Here is a 16,862-nt window from a genome sequence, read left to right on the forward strand (position 1 = left end):
GCATGGCGATTGCAAGAGAAAATTGACTTAGTAGTCGGAGCATTGGCATCGGGCCATTGTGACGGCCTTGCAATTTCTCTATAATTGCAACCTATGTTTGCGCAGTAGCAGAGTTTGCATGTATGATTGGGCTTTGTTCTTGACGGTTCCAAGTACTCTCACCAAGGCTGGGCGAGCCATGCTGGCCGAGCCGATCTGGGCGAGCCATTCTGGCCGAGCCGTTTTGGCCGAGCCATGCTGGCCGAGCCGTTCTGGCCGAGCCGTTCTGGGCGAGTCGTTCTGGCCGAGCCATGCTGGCCGAGCCGATCTGGGCGAGCCGTTCTGGCCGAGCCATGCTGGCCGAGCCGTTCTGGCCGAGCCATGCTGGCCGAGCCGATCTGGGCGAGCCGTTCTGGCCGAGCCGATCTGGCCGAGCTCCAAAAATGGTGTCGTGGATGGCTGTTTGGTCGCCTCTGTGCCAACTCGATCGGCACAACATTGGGAATGGTTCGACAGCGGTTGTCGTTCCAATGTGTCATTGGGATGTCTTGGAACGCAGCCTTTCAAGGGCGAGCTCGCATCTAGCACTTGGATTGTGCGTCGTCACAAGTGATTGGGGAGATCTCTCTGTGAACGGCGGCATGGCGATTGCAAGCGAAAATTGACTTAGTAGTCGGAGCATTGGCCTCGGGCCATTGTGACGGCCTTGCAATTTCTCTATAATTGCAACCTATGTTTGCGCAGTAGCAGAGTTTGCACGTTAGATTGGCCTTTGTTCTTGACAGTTCGAAGTACTCTCACCAAGGCTGGGCGAGCCATGCTGGCCGAGCCGATCTGGGCGAGCCATTCTGGCCGAGCCGATCTGGGCGAGCTCCAAAAACGGTGTCGTGGATGGCTGTTTGGTCACATTTTTCATTGAATTGGATTTTTAAGGGAGTTGTCCGCGCTGTCGCAGATTTCTAATGCAGAGCGAGCCTCGCACTAATAGCTTATATAGGAGAGGTTGTTGCCGCGAGCCTCTCCCATGCCCCTTTCATTGATTCAACATTGGTGTCTAGGCGGATCGGATTGTTGGCTTTCCAAACGGTGTATGCTGATGTTGAATGAATGAAAGGGGCATGAAGCGATCTCAGTGCTTTTCCTCAGCTCTCCTTTAGATCATGTTTTCCGATGACTCAATTTTGGAAAAGGTGAGGCAGCGGTTGCCGATCCATGGCGTGTGTTTTTGGTGGTTTTAAAACTTGATCTAAACGTGAGCCTTTGTCTAGCACTCCGGCGTTGCTTGGTATAATGGCAATTTGCTATGGGTGCTCGGCGCTCTAGCAATTTGTCATGGTGTACTTATCGCGGCTACATGGGAGCTTTAATATCGAAAGCTCTCGGCGAAAAATGGTGGCCGAGCCATGCTGGCGAACCTGATCTGGCTTAGCCGTTTTCGTCGACCCGATCTGGCTCTCGTTTCTCACTCCATCGGCACAAATTCGAGAGTTGTTCGACAGCGGTTGTCGTTCCAATGTGTCATTGCGGTGATCTGGAGAGCGATGCTAAGTGCGGGAGCCTGCGTCTAGCATTTGGGGATGTTTGTGCAAGCGAGCAGGGGAGCTTCTCTTATCGGAACCTCTCCGTGGCCTTTGAATATAGACCTAGTGCCGACGATATCGATGGATACGAGCCTTGGATTATAAAATTGTTCAGCTAACACTGGTTTTTGTGAGAGATGGGTACGAAAGCACTTCCCGATCGATACGCGGGAGTTCCCTAAGATCGCCTCTGTGCCAACTCTATCGGCACAACATTGGGAATGGTTCGACAGCGGTTGTCGTTCCAATGTGTCATCGAGATGTCTTGGAACGTGGCCTTTCAAGGGCGAGCTCGCGTCTAGCACTTGGATTGTGCGTCGTCACAAGTGAATGGGGAGATCTCTCTGTGAACGGCGGCATGGCGATTGCAAGAGAAAATCGACTTAGCAGTCGGAGCATTGGCCTCGGGCCATTGCGACGGCCTTGCAATTTCTCTATAATTGCAAGCTATGTTTTCGCAGTAGCAGAGTTTGCATGTTAGATTGGCCTTTGTTCTTGACAGTTCGAAGTACTCTCACCGAGTCAGCAAGTCACCATGCTGGCGTAGCCGATCTGGGCGAGCTCCAAAAACGGTGTCGTGGATGGCTGTTTGGTCACATTTTTCATTGAATTGGATTTTTAAGGTTTTTGTCCGCGCTATCGCAGATTTCTAATGCAGAGCGAGCCTCGCACTAATAGCTTATATAGGAGAGGTTGTTGCCGCGAGCCTCTCCCATGCCCCTTTCATTGATTCAACATTGGTGTCTAGGCGGATCGGATTGTTGGGTTTTCAAACGGTGTATGCTGATGTTGAATGAATGAAAGGGGCATGAAGCGATCTCAGTGCTTTTCCTCGGCTCTCCTTTAGATCATGTTTTCCGATGACTCAATTTTGGAAAAGGTGAGGCAGCGGTTGCCGATCCATGGCGTGTCTTTTTGGTGATTTTAAAACTTGATCTAAACGTGAGCCCTTGTCTAGCACTCCGGCGTTGCTTGGTATAATGGCAATTTGCTATGGGTGCTCGGCGCTCTAGCAATTTTGTCATGGTGTACTTATCGCTGCTACATGGGAGCTTTAATATCGAAAGCTCTCGGCGAAAAATGGTGGCCGACCCGATCTGGCTTAGCCGTTTTCGTCGACCCGATCTGGCTCTTCTTTCTCACTCCATCGGCACAAATTCGGGAGTTGTTCGACAGCGGTTGTCGTTCCAATGTGTCATTGCGGTGATCTGGAGAGCGATGCTAAGGGCCGGAGCTTGCGCCTAGCATTTGGGGATGTTTGTGCAAGAGAGCAGGGGAGCTTCTCTTATCGGAACCTCTCCGTGGCCTTTGAATATAGACCCAGTGCCGACGATATCGATGGATACGAGCCTTGGATTCTAAAATTGTTCAGCCAGCTAACATTGGTTTTTGTGAGAGATGGGTACGAAAGCACTTCCCGATCGATTCGCGGGAGCTCCCTAAGATCGCCTCTGTGCCAACTCGATCGGCACAACATTGGGAATGGTCCGACAGCGGTTGTCGTTCCAATGTGTCATCGGGATGTCTTGGAACGCGGCCTTTCAAGGGCTAGATCGCGTCTAGCACTAGGATTGTGCGTCGTCACAAGTGAATGGGGAGATCTCTCTGTGAACGGCGGCATGGTGATTGCAAGAGAAAATTGACTTAGTAGTCGGAGCATTGGCCTCGGGCCATTGTGACGGCCTTGCAATTTCTCTATAATTGCAAGCTATGTTTGCGCAGTAGCAGAGTTTGCATGTAAGATTGGCCTTTGTTCTTGACAGTTCCAGGAGATGACCTCCGAAACTTTTGGATTGGGCCCCTTCAAGGTGAAATTCATCCAGTTGATCGGATGAGCTCGATGACCATTTCACTCTCTTGGCTCCATGAATTCAAATCCCATCCAGTTGCCGTGAAGCCATCCCGATTTTGCTATGCGAGGGCTCTCTCCCCAGAGTCGTTCTCTTTGCAACAACTTCTTTGGCAAAAAAATTTCGGAATGGTTCGGCAGCGGTTGTCGTTCCAATGGTGCCGTTGTGGTGGTTGCCTGGGCAGCGATCTGAAGGGCGAGCCGTCGTCTAGCAGTTGGGCTGTGCATCACGGGTGACAAGGGAGCCTTTGTAATCGGAAGCTCCCCGTGACCATTCGATGAGAAGAGCCATTGCTTGTGCGAGAAAGGACGAATGCAGCCTCGGATTCCAAAGGAAATCAACGACATCAGATCTATATATAAGAGCGGAATGAAGTAGCAGCCCGTTTGCCATGCGCGGCTCCCCAAAGTTGCTCGTCTCTCTCACTCCATCGGCACAAATTCGGGAGTTGTTCGACAGCGGTTGTCGTTCCAATGTGTCATTGCGGCGATCTGGAGAGCGATGCTAAGGGCGGGAGCTTGTGTCTAGCATTTGGGATGTTTGTGCGAGCGAGCACAGGGGAGCTTCTCTTATCGGAACCTCTCTGTGGCCTTTGAATATATAGACCCAGTGCCGACGATATCGATGGATACGAGCCTTGGATTCTAAATTTGTTCACAGCTAAGATTGGTTTTTGTGAGAGATGGGTACGAAAGCACATCCAGATTGCTACGCGGGAGCTCCCTAAGGTCGCCTCTGTGCCAACTCGATCGGCACAACATTGGGAATGGTTCGACAGCGGTTGTCGTTCCAATGTGTCATCGGGGGATGTCTCGGAAAGTGGGCTGGCCTTTCAAGGGCGAGCTCGCGTCTATCACTTGGATTGTGCGTCGCGTCGCAAGTGAATGGGGAGATCTCTCTGTGAACGGCGGCATGGTGATTGCAAGAGAAAATTGACTTAGTCGGAGCATTGGCCTCGGGCCACTGTGATGGCTTGGCAATTTCTCTTTAATTGCAACCTATGTTTGCGCAGTAGCTGAGTTTGCAAGTAAGACGGTCCTTGTTCTTGAGAGTTCCAGGAGATGACCTCCGGAACTTTTGGATTGGGCCCCTTCAAGGTGAAATTCATCCAGTTGATCGGATGAGCTCGATGACCATTTCAGTCCCTTGGCTCCATGAATTCACATCTCCTAACCGATGACAATATTTTGCTCCTTAGACGACCTCATAATAAATTGGGTCGTGGATGGCTGTTTGGTCAGAATTTTCAACGATTTGGATTTTTATGGCGGATGTCGGCGTGTTCGCTAATTTCTAATGCAGAGCGAGCCTCGCACTAATAGCTTATATAGGAGAGGTTGTTGCCGCGAACCTCTCCCGTGCCCCTCTCATTGATTCAACGGCGGTGTCAAGGCGGATGGAAATGTCGGATTTTGAAACGGTGGACGCCGATGTTGAATCAATTGGAGAGGCATGAAGCCCACCCTCGAGGTGCTATTCCTCGACTCTCCTTTAGATCATGTTTTCTTGTCACTCAACTGGCGCAATTTCGGAAAGCAGTTGGGCTGCGCGTCACGAGTGACAAGGGAGCCTTTGTGATCGGAAGCTCCCCGTGGCCATTCGATGAGAAGAGCCATTGCTTGTGTGAGCAAGGACAAATGCAGCCTCGAATTCCAAACGAAATCAACGACATCGGATCTATATATAAGAGCGGAATGAAGCAGCAGCCCGTTTGTGATGCGCGGCTCCCCAAAGTTGCTATTCTTTCTCACTCCATAGGGGTACAAATGCGGGAGTTGTTCGACAGCGGTCGTCGTTCCAATGGTGTCATTGCGGCGAAATTTGTTCACAGCTAAGATTGGTTTTTGTGAGAGATGGGTATGAAAGCACATCCCGATTGCTACGCGGGAGCTCCCTAAGGTCGCCTCTGTGCCAACTCGATCGGCACAACATTGGGAATGGTTCGACAGTGGTTGTCGTTCCAAAGTGTCATCGTGGGATGTCTTGGAAAGTGGTGTTTCTTTCAAGGGCGAGCTCGCGTCTAGCACTTGGGTTGTGCGTCGCGTCACAAGTGAATGGGGGATGTCTTGGAAAGTGGTCTTTCTTTCAAGGGCGAGCTCGCGTCTAGCACTTGGATTGTGCGTCGCGTCACAAGTGAATGGGGAGATCTCTCTGTGAACGGCGGCATAGTGATTGCAAGAGAAAATTGACTTAGTCGGAGCCATTGGCCTCGGGCCATTGTGACGGCCTCGCAATTTCTCTTTAATTGCAACCTATGTTTGCGCAGTCGCAGAGTTTGCATGTAAGATGGGCCTTGTTCTCGAGAGTTCTAGGAGATGACCTCCGGAACTTTTGGATTGGGCCCCTTCAAGGTGAAATTCATCCAGTTGATCGGATGAGCTCGATGACCATTTCAGTCCCTCGGCTCCATGAACTCACATCTCCTAACCGATGACAATCTTTTGCTCCTCTACCGACCTCATAAAAAATTGGGTCGTGAATGGCTGTTTGGTAGGAATTTTAAAGGATTTGGATTTTTAGGGCGGATGTCGGTGTGTTCGCTAATTTCTAATGCAGAGCGAGCCTCGCACTAATAGCTTATATAGGAGAGGTGGTTGCCACGAGCCTCTCCCGTGCCCCTCTCATTGATTCAACGCCGGTGTCAAGGCGGATGGATATGTCGGATTTTGAAACGGTGGACGCCGACGTTGAATCAATTAGAGGGGCATGAAGCCCACCCTGGATGTGCTATTCCTCGACTCTCCTTTAGATCATGTTTTCTTCTCACTCAGCTGGTGCAATTTCGGAAAAAAAGGTTTGGCAGCGGTTGCCATCCCTCACCGCGTCTACTTGGTGATTTTAAAACTCGATCTAAAACGGGAGCCCTCGCCTAGCACCTCCGTCCGGTGTTGCTCGGGTATTGCATAAAATTATGCCAATGGCGCGAATCCCCCAACGAATGCCTACGCTTGGACCCTCTCTTAGATCACCTTCTTCGATCACTCGACTGACGCAACTACGGAAGAGAGTTGGCAGCGGTTGCCATTCTACAGCGCGTCTGTTCAGCGATTTCGAAGTTGATCTAATGGCGAGCCCTTGTCTCTAGCCATGAGGTGGGTGCTTGGCGCTCTAGCAAAATTTTTTGCATGCCTATCGCGGCTACAATGGGAGAGGTGGTTGCCGCGAGCCTCTCCCGTGCCCCCCTCATTGATTCAACGCCGCTGTCAGGGCGGATGGATATGTCGGATTTTGAAACGGTGGACGCCGACGTTGAATCAATTAGAGGGGCATGAAGCCCACCCTCAAGGGTGCTATTCCTGGACTCTCCTTTAGATCACGTTTTCTTGTCACTCAGCTGGCACAATTTTGGAAAAAGGTTTGGCAGCGGTTGCCAGCCCTCACCGCGTCTACTCGGTGATTTTAAAACTCGATCTAAAACGGGAGCCCTCGTCTAGCACCTCCGTCCGGTGTTGCTCGGGTATTGCATAAATTTATGCCATCGGCGCAAATCCCCCAACGAATGCCTACGCTTGGACCCTCTCTTAGATCACCTTCTTCGATCACTCGACCGACGCAACTACGGAAGAGACTTGGCAGCAGTTGCCATTCTACAGCGCGTCTGTTCAGCGATTTTGAAGTTGATCTAATGGCGAGCCCTTGTCTCTAGCCATGAGGTGGGTGCTTGGCGCTCTAGCAAAATTTTTTGCGTGCCTATCGCGTCTACAACGGGAGAGGTGGTTGCCGCGAGCCTCTCCCGTGCTCCCCTCATTGATTCAACGCCGCTGTCAGGGCGGATGGATATGTCGGATTTTGAAACGGTGGACGCCGACGTTGAATCAATTAGAGGGGCATGAAGCCCACCCTCGAGGGTGCTATTCCTGGACTCTCCTTTAGATCATGTTTTCTTCTCACTCAGCTGGCGCAATTTTGGAAAAAGGTTTGGCAGCGGTTGCCAGCCCTCACCGCGTCTACTTGGTGATTTTAAAACTCGATCTAAAACGGGAGCCCTCATCTAGCACCTCCGTCCGGTGTCGCTCGGGTATTGCATAAATTTATGCCATCGGCGCGAATCCCCCAACGAATGCCTACACGCTTGGACCCTCTGTTAGATCACCTTCTTCGATCACTCGACCGACGCAACTACGGAAGAGACTTGGCAGCGGTTGCCATTCTACAGCGCGTCTGTTCAGCGATTTCGAAGTTGATCTAATGGCGAGCCCTTGTCTCTAGCCATGAGGTGGGTGCTTGGCGCTCTAGCAAAATTTTTTGCGTGCCTATCGCGGCTACAACGGGAGAGGTGGTCGCCGCGAGCCTCTCCCGTGCCCCCCTCATTGATTCAACGCCGCTGTCAGGGCGGATGGATATGTCGGATTTTGAAACGGTGGACGGCGACGTTGAATCAATTAGAGGGGCATGAAGCCCACCCTCGAGGGTGCTATTCCTGGACTCTCCTTTAGATCATGTTTTCTTGTCAACTCAGCTGGCGCAATTTCGGAAAAAGGTTTGGCAGCGGTTGCCAGCCCTCACCGCGTCTACTTGGTGATTTTAAAACTCGATCTAAAACGGGAGCCCTCGTCTAGCACCTCCGTCCGGTGTTGCTCGGGTATTGCATAAATTTATGCCATCGGCGCGAATCCCCCAATGAATGCCTACACGCTTGGACCCTCTCTTAGATCACCTTCTTCGATCACTCGACCGACGCAACTACGGAAGAGACTTGGCAGCGGTTGCCATTCTCCAGCGCGTCTGTTCAGCGATTTCGAAGTTGATCTAATGGCGAGCCCTTGTCTCTAGCCATGAGGTGGGTCCTTGGCGCTCTAGCAAAATTTTTTGCGTGCTTATCGCGGCTACAACGGGAGAGGTGGTTGCCGCGAGCCTCTCCCGTGCCCCCCTCATTGATTCAACGCCGCTGTCAGGGCGGATGGATATGTCGGATTTTGAAACGGTGGACGGCGACATTGAATCAATTACAGGGGCATGAAGCCCACCCTCGAGGGTGCTATTCCTAGACTCTCCTTTAGATCATGTTTTCTTGTCAACTCAGCTGGCGCAATTTCGGAAAAAGGTTTGGCAGCGATTGCCAGCCCTCAGCGCGTCTACTTGGTGATTTTAAAACTCGATCTAAAACGAGAGCCCTCGTCTAGCACCTCCGTCCGGTGTTGCTCGGGTATTGCAGAAATTTATGCCATCGGCTCGAATGCCCCAACGAATGCCTACACTTGGACCCTCTCTTAGATCACCTTCTTCGATCACTCGACCGACACAACTTTGGAAGAGACATGGCAGCGGTTGCCATTCTACAGCGCGTCTGTTCAGCGATTTCGAAGTTGATCTAATGGCGAGCCCTTGTCTCTAGCCATGAGGTGGGTGCTTGGCGCTCTAGCAAAATTTTTTTGCGTGCCTGACGCGGCTACAAGGGGAGAGGTGGTTGCCGCGAGCCTTTCCCGTGCCCCCCTCATTGATTCAACGCCGCTGTCAGGGCAGATGGATATGTCGGATTTTGAAACGGTGGACGGCGACGTTGAATCAATTAGAGGGGCATGAAGCCCCACCCTCGAGGGTGGTATTCCTGGACTCTCCTTTAGATCATGTTTTCTTGTCACTCAGCTGCCGCAATTTCGGAAAAAGGTTTGGCAGCGGTTGCCAGCCCTCAACGCGTCTACTTGGTGATTTTAAAACTCGATCTAAAACGGGGAGCCCTCGTCTAGTACCTCCGTCCGGTGTTTTGCTCGGGTATTGCATAAATTTATGCCATCGGCGCGAATCTCCCAATGAATGCCTACGCTTGGACCCTCTCTTAGATCACCTTCTTCGATCACTCGACCGACGTAACTACAGAAGAGACTTGGCAGCGGTTGCCATTCTACAGCGCGTCTGTTCAGCGATTTCGAAGTTGATCTAATGGCGAGCCCTTGTCTCTAGCCATGAGGTGGGTGCTTGGCGCTCTAGCAAAATTTTTTGCATGCATATTGCGGCTACAAGGGGAGAGGTGGTTGCCGCGAGCCTCTCCCGTGCCCCCCTCATTGATTCAACGCCGCTGTCAGGGCGGATGGATATGTCGGATTTTGAAACGGTGGACGGCGACGTTGAATCAATTAGAGGGGCATGAAGCCCACCCTCAAGGGTGCTATTCCTTGACTCTCCTTTAGATCATGTTTTCCTGTCACTCAGCTGGCGCAATTTCGGAAAAAGGTTTGGCAGCGGTTGCCAGCCCTCACCGCGTCTACTCAGTGATTTTAAAACTCGATCTAAAACGGGAGCCCTCGTCTAGCACCTCCGTCCGGTGTTGCTCGGGTATTGCATAATTTTTTGCTATCGGCGCGAATCCCCCAACGAATCCCTAGCCTTGGACTCTCTCTTAGATCACCTTCTTCTATCACTCGACTGACGCAATTACGGAAGAGGCTTGGCAGCGGTTGCCATTCCACAGCGCGTCTGTTCAGCAATTTTGAAGTTGATCTACTAATGGCGAGCCCTTGTCTAGTCATGAGGTGGGTGCTTGGGGCTCTAGCAATTTTTTGTGTGCCTATCGCGGCTTACAATGGGAGCTTTGACAACAAAAGTTCTCGGCGACCCTCCCCAATAGAAATCAGTGCTGGTGTTCGCGAAAGACACGTTATTCGGATTTTTGGAATATTGGCACCAGCATCATTTCTATTGGGAGGGCCGTGAAGCCATCCCGATTTTGCTATGCGAGGGCTCTCTCCCCAGAGTCATTCTCTACGCAACAACTTCTTTGGCACAAAATTTTCAGAACGGTTCGGCAGCGGTTGTCATTCCAATGGTGCCGTTGTGGTGGTTGCCTGGGCAGCGATCTGAAGGGCGACCCGTCGTCTAGCAGTTGGCCTGCGCATCACGAGTGACAAGGGAGCCTTTGTTATCGGAAGCTCCCCGTGGCCATTCGATTAGAAGAGCCATTGCTTGTTTGAGCAAGGACAAATGCAGCCTCGGATTCCAAACGAAATCAACGATTTCGGATCTATATAAGAGCGGAATGAAGCACAGCAGCACAGCCCGTTTGCTATGCGCGGCTCCCCAAAGTTGCTCTTCTTTCTCACTCCATTGCCACAATTTCGGGAGTTGTTCGACAGCGGTTGTCGTTCCAATGTGTCATTGCGGTGATCTGGAGAGCGATGCTAAGGGCGGGAGCTTGTGTCTAGAATTTGGGATGTTTGTGCGAGCGAGCAGGGGAGTTTCTCTTATCGGAACCTCTCCGTGGCCTTTGAATATATAGACTCAGTGCCGACGATATCGATGGATGCGAGCCCTTGGATTCCAAATTTGTCCACAGCTAACATTGGTTTTTGTGAGAGATGGGCACGAAAGCACATCCCGATTGCTACGCGGGAGCTCCCTAAGGTCGCCTCTGTGCCAACTCGATCGGCACAACATTGGGAGTGGTTCGACAGCGGTTGACGTTCCAATGTGTCATCGGGGGATGTCTTGGAAAGTGGTCTTTCTTTCAAGGGCGAGCTCGCGTCTAGACCTTGGATTGTGCGTTGCGTCACAAGTGAATGGGGAGATCTCTCTGTGAACGGCGGCATGGTGATTGCAAGAGAAAATTGACTTAGTCGGAGCCATTGGCCTCGGGCCATTACGACGGGCTCGCAATTTCTCCTTAATTGCAACCTATGTTTGCGCAGTAGCAGAGTTTGCATGTAAGATGGGCCTTGTTCTCGAGAGTTCCAGGAGATGACCTCCGGAACTTTTGGATTGGGCCCCTTCAAGGTGAAATTCATCCAGTTGATCGGATGAGCTCGATGACCATTTCAGTCCCTTGGCTCCATGAACTCACGTCTCCTAACCGATGACAATCTTTTGCTCCTCTGCCGACCTCATAAAAAATTGGGTCGTGAATGGCTGTTTGGTAGGAATTTTAAAGGATTTGGATTTTTAAGGCAGATGTCGTTGTGTTCGCTAATTTCTAATGCAGCGCGAGCCTCGCACTAATAGCTTATATAGGAGAGGTGGTTGCCGCGAGCCTCTCCCATGCCCCCCTCACTAATTCAACGCCGGTGTCAAGGCGGATGGATATGTCGGATTTTGAAACGGTGGACGCCGACATTGAATCAATTAGAGGGGCATGAAGCCCACCCTCGAGGGTGCTATTCCTGGACTCTCCTTTAGATCATGTATTCTTGTCACTCAGATGGCGCAATTTCGGAAAAAGGTTTGGCAGCGGTTGCCAGCCCTCACCGCGTCTACTCGGTGATTTTAAAACTCGATCTAAAACGGGAGCCCTCGTCTAGCACCTCCGTCCGGTGTTGCTTGCTCGGGTATTGCATAAATTTATGCCATCGGCGCGAATCCCCCAACGAATGCCTACGCTTGGACCCTCTCTTAGATCACCTTCTTCGATCACTCGACCGACGCAACTACGGAAGAGACTTGGCAGCGGTTGCCATTCTACAGCGCGTCTGTTCAACGATTTCGAAGTTGATCTAATGGCGAGCCCTTGTCTCTAGCCATGAGGTGGGTGCTTGGCGCTCTAGCAAAATTTTTTGCATGCCTATCGCGGCTACAAGGGGAGAGGTGGTGTCCGCGAGCCTCTCCCGTGCCCCCCTCATTGATTCAACGCCGCTGTCAGGGCGGATGGATATGTCGGATTTTGAAACGGTGGACGCCGACGTTGAATCAATTAGAGGGGCATGAAGCCCACCCTCGAGGGTGCTATTCCTGGACTCTCCTTTAGATCATGTTTTCTTGTCACTCAGATGGCGCAATTTTGGAAAAAGGTTTGGCAGCGGTTGCCAGCCCTCACCGCGTCTACTCGGTGATTTTAAAACTCGATCTAAAACGGGAGCCCTCGTCTAGCACCTCCGTCCGGTGTTGCTCGGGTATTGCATAAATTTATGCCATCAGCGCGAATCCCCCAATGAATGCCTACGCTTGGACCCTCTCTTAGATCACCTTCTTCGATCACTCGACCGACGCAACTACGGAAGAGACTTGGCAGCGGTTGCCATTCTACAGCGCGTCTGTTCAGCGATTTTCAAGTTGATCTAATGGCGATCCCTTGTCTCTAGCCATGAGGCGGGTGCTTGGCGCTCTAGCAAAATTTTTTGCGTGCCTATCGCGGCTACAAGGGGAGAGGTGGTTGCCGCGAGCCTCTCCCGTGCCCCCCTAATTGATTCAACGCCGCTGTCAGGGCGGATGGATATGTCGGATTTTGAAACGGTGGACGGCGACGTTGAATCAATTAGAGGGGCATGAAGCCCACCCTCGAGGGTGTTATTCCTGGACTCTCCTTTAGATCATGTTTTCTTGTCACTCAGATGGCGCAATTTCGGAAAAAGGTTTGGCAGCGGTTGCCAGCCCTCACCGCGTCTACTCGGTGATTTTAGAACTCGATCTAAAACGGGAGCCCTCGTCTAGCATCTCCGTCCGGTGTTGCTCGGGTATTGCATAAATTTATACCATCGGCGCGAATCCCCCAACGAATGCCTACGCTTGGACCCTCTCTTAGATCACCTTCTTCGATCACTCGACCGAAGCAACTACGGAAGAGACTTGGCAGCGGTTGCCATTCTACAGCGCGTCTGTTCAGCGATTTCGAAGTTGATCTAATGGCAAGCCCTTGTCTCTAGCCATGAGGTGGGTGCTTGGCGCTCTAGAAAATTTTTTTGCGTGCCTATCGCGGCTACAAGGGGAGAGGTGGTTGCCGCGAGCCTCTCCCGTGCCCCCCTCATTGATTCAACGCCGCTGTCAGGGCGGATGGATATGTCGGATTTTGAAATGATGGACGGCGACGTTGAATCAATTAGAGGGGCATGAAGCCCACCCTCGAGGGCGCTATTCTTGGACTCTCCTTTAGATCATGTTTTCTTGTCACTCAGATGGCGCAATTTCGGAAAAAGGTTTGGCAGCGGTTGCCAGCCCTCACCGTGTCTACTCGGTGATTTTAAAACTCGATCTAAAACGGGAGCCCTCGCCTAGCACCTCCGTCCGGTGTTGCTCGGGTATTGCATAAATTTATGCCATCGGCGCGAATCCCCCAACGAATGCCTACGCTTGGACCCTCTCTTAGATCACCTTCTACGATCACTCGATCGACGCAACTACGGAAGAGACTTGGCAGCGGTTGCCATTCTACAGCGCGTCTGTTCAGCGATTTCGAAGTTGATCTAATGGTGAGCCCTTGTCTCTAGCCATGAGGTGGGTGCTTGGCGCTCTAGCAAAATTTTTTGCGTGCCTATCGCGGCTACAATGGGAGAGGTGGTTCCTGCGAGCCTCTCCCGTGCCCCCCCTCATTGATTCAACGCCGCTGTCAGGGCGGATGGAAATGTCAGATTTTGAAACGGTGGACACCGACGTTGAATCAATTAGACGGGCATGAAGCCCACCCTCGAGGGTGCTATTCCTGGACTCTCCTTTAGATCATGTATTCTTGTCACTCAGATGGCGCAATTTTGGAAAAAGGTTTGGCAGCGGTTGCCAGCCCTCATCGCGTCTACTCGGTGATTTTAAAACTCGATCTAAAATGGGAGCCCTCGTCTAGCACCTCCGTCCGGTGTTGCTTGCTCGGGTATTGCATAAATTTGTGCCATCAGCGTGAATCCCCTAACGAATGCCTACGCTTGGACCCTCTCTTAGATCACCTTCTTCGATCACTCGACCGACGCAACTACGGAAGAGACTTGGCAGCGGTTGCCATTCTACAGCACGTCTGTTCAGCGATTTCGAAGTTGATCTAATGGCGAGCCCTTGTCTCTAGCCATGAGAAGGGTGCTTGGCACTCTAGCAAAATTTTTTGCGTGCCTATCGCGGCTACAAGGGGAGAGGTGGTGTCCGCGAGCCTCTCCCTTGCCCCCCTCATTGATTCAACGCCGCTGTCAGGGCGGATGGATATGTCGGATTTTGAAACGGTGGACGCCGACGTTGAATCAATTAGAGGGGCATGAAGCCCACCCTCAAGGGTGCTATTCCTGGACTCTCCTTCAGATCATGTTTTCTTGTCACTCAGATGGCGCAATTTCGGAAAAAGGTTTGGCAGCGGTTGCCAGCCCTCACCGCGTCTACTCGGTGATTTTAAAACTCGATCTAAAACGGGAGCCCTCGTCTAGCACCTCCGTCCGGTGTTGCTCGGGTATTGCATAAATTTATGCCATCGGCGCGAATCCCCCAACGAATGCCTACGCTTGGACCCTCTCTTAGATCACCTTCTTCGATCACTCGACCGACGCAACTGCGGAAGAGACTTGGTAGCGGTTGCCATTCTACAGCGCGTCTGTTCAGCGATTTCGAAGTTGATGTAATGGCGAGCCCTTGTCTCTAGCCATGAGGTGGGCGCTTGGCGCTCTAGCAAAATTTTTTGCGTGCCTATCGCGGCTACAAGGGGAGAGGTGGTTGCCGCGAGCCTCTCCCGTGCCCCCCTCATTGATTCAACGCCGCTGTGAGGGCGGATGGATATGTCGGATTTTGAAACTGTGGACGGCGACGTTGAATCAATTAGAGGGGCATGAAGCCCACCCTCGAGGGTGCTATTCCTGGACTCTCCTTTAGATCATGTTTTCTTGTCACTCAGACGGCGGAATTTCAGAAAAAGGTTTGGCAGCGGTTGCCAGCCCTCACCACGTCTACTCGGTGATTTTAAAACTTGATCTAAAACGGGAGCCCTCGTCTAGCATCTCCGTCCGGTGTTGCTCGAGTATTGCATAAATTTATTCCATCGGCGCGAATCCCCCAACGAATGCCTACGCTCGGACCCTCTCTTAGATCACCTTCTTCGATCACTCGACCGACGCAACTACGGAAGAGACTTGGCAGCAGTTGCCATTCTACAGCGCGTCTGTTCAGCGATTTCGAAGTTGATCTAATGGCGAGCCCTTGTCTCTAGCCATGAGGTGGGTGCTTGGCGCTCTAGCAAAATTTTTTGCGTGCCTATCGCGGCTACAAGGGGAGAGGTGGTTGCCGCGAGCCTCTCCCGTGCCCCCCTCATTGATTCAACGCCGCTGTCAGGGCGGATGGATATGTCAGATTTTGAAACGGTGGACGGCGACGTTGAATCAATTAGAGGGGCATGAAGCCCACCCTCGAGGGTGCTATTCCTGGACTCTCCTTTAGATCATGTTTTCTTGTCAACTCAGCTGGCGCAATTTCGGAAAAAGGTTTGGCAGCGGTTTCCAGCCCTCAGCGCGTCTACTTGGTGATTTTAAAACTCGATCTAAAACGGGAGCCCTCGTCTAGCACCTCCGTCCGGTGTTGCTCGGGTATTGCAGAAATTTATGCCATCGGCGCGAATCCCCCAACGAGAATGCCTACGCTTGGACCCTCTCTTAGATCACCTTCTTCGATCACTCGACCGATGCAACTGCGGAAGAGACTTGGCAGCGGTTGCCATTCTAAAGCGCGTCTGTTCAGCGATTTCGAAGTTGATCTAATGGCGAGCCCTTGTCTCTAGCCATGAGGTGGGTGCTTGGCGCTCTAGCAAAACTTTTTTGCATGCCTATCACGGCTACAAGGGGAGAGGTGGTTGCCGCGAGCCTCTCCCGTGCCCCCCTCATTGATTCAACACCGCTGTCAGGGCGGATGGAAATGTCAGATTTTGAAACGGTGGACGCCGACGTTGAATCAATTAGAGGGGCATGAAGCCCACCCTCGAGGGTGCTATTCCTGGACTCTCCTTTAGATCATGTATTCTTTTCACTCAGATGGCGCAATTTCGGAAAAAGGTTTGGCAGCGGTTGCCAGCCCTCACCGCGTCTACTCGGTGATTTTAAAACTCGATCTAAAACGGGAGCCCTCGTCTAGCACCTCCGTCCGGTGTTGCTTGCTCGGGTATTGCATAAATTTATGCCATCGGCGCCGAATCCCCCAACGAATGCCTACTCTTGGACCCTCTCTTAGATCACCTTCTTCGATCACTCGACCGACGCAACTACGGAAGAGACTTGGCAGCGGTTGCCATTCTACAGCGCGTCTATTCAGCGATTTCAAAGTTGATCTAATGGCGAGCCCTTGTCTCTAGCCATGAGGTGGGTGCTTGGCGCTCTAGCAAAATTTTTTGCTTGCCTATCACGGCTACAAGGGGAGAGGTGGTGTCCGCGAGCCTCTCCCGTGCCCCCCTCATTGATTCAACGCCGCTGTCAGGGCGGATGGATATGTCGGATTTTGAAACGGTGGACGCCGACGTTGAATCAATTAGAGGGGCGTGAAGCCCACCCTCGAGGGGGCTATTCCTGGACTCTCCTTTAGATCATGTTTTCTTGTCACTCAGATGGCGCAATTTTGGAAAAAGGTTTGGCAGCGGTTGCCAGCCCTCACCGCGTCTACTCGGTGATTTTAAAACTCGATCTAAAACGGGAGCCCTCGTCTAGCACCTCCGTCCGGTGTTGCTTGCTCGGGTATTGCATAAATTTATGCCATCGGCGCTTATCCCCCAACGAATGCCTACGCTTGGACCCTCTCTTAGATCACCTTCTTCGATCACTCGACCGACGCAACTACGGAAGAGACTTGGCAGCGGTTGCCATTC

The sequence above is a fragment of the Cupressus sempervirens genome, chromosome 7 (genome assembly GCF_028749045.1).
Source record: "Cupressus sempervirens isolate cs-2001-9-10 chromosome 7, ASM2874904v1, whole genome shotgun sequence".
NCBI lineage: Eukaryota > Viridiplantae > Streptophyta > Pinopsida > Cupressales > Cupressaceae > Cupressus > Cupressus sempervirens.